This window comes from Odontomachus brunneus, unplaced genomic scaffold (assembly GCF_010583005.1).
Source record: "Odontomachus brunneus isolate Ranch 3 - 2012 unplaced genomic scaffold, Obru_v1 Obru_scaffold_090, whole genome shotgun sequence".
In the NCBI taxonomy this organism is placed as follows: domain Eukaryota; kingdom Metazoa; phylum Arthropoda; class Insecta; order Hymenoptera; family Formicidae; genus Odontomachus; species Odontomachus brunneus.
Genome location: NW_022639540.1, coordinates 15402 through 15834, shown reverse-complemented (window position 1 = coordinate 15834; position 433 = coordinate 15402). Strand labels below are relative to the sequence as shown.

The 433-nt window shown below is 31.4% G+C and overlaps 1 protein-coding gene across 3 annotated transcripts in view; it reads right to left on the bottom strand.

The window, feature by feature from the left end:
• Positions 1-433, bottom strand: part of LOC116848128 (STAM-binding protein) — a 9146-nt gene that overhangs the window by 2538 nt on the left and 6175 nt on the right. For all 3 annotated transcript variants that reach the window (XM_032823909.1, XM_032823906.1, XM_032823908.1), the window contains one exon: positions 212-301. The gene's annotated coding sequence lies outside the window, so the exon portion shown is untranslated. Of the gene's footprint in view, positions 1-211; positions 302-433 lie in introns of those variants that run through there.

The following is a 433-nucleotide window of genomic DNA, read 5'->3' as shown; positions in this document are numbered from 1 at the left end:
CATCAAAAATTGATAGCAAGCTCTGCTCGAAATCTGTTCGCGCAGGTTTGACTATCTGGGATAATGGGTCTTGTATAAGTCATTAATTATAAGTTGTAAGCAAATTGACCAACCATAGTCGATTATTTTTAAAAATAGATTAAAATTCTTATTGTAGACACTACTTAATCAATCTTTATGGTACGACTTTGATAAAAACATTTGTGCTTACTTTCTTTGACGTTCGAAGCCTGAATTGGTTTTTCTATTGTATCAGATGTATACGAGGCGTGCATTATTGCAATTTGAAAAACCTGGGAAACTTTCATATACTAACATTAAACTTCATTGAATAGAGAAAAACATAAATTGTTTGATAAAAATATTAATCATTGTTTTAAAAAGTTGATAAATTATACATGAGAGAGAGGGGGGAGGAGAGAGAGAGAGCAGA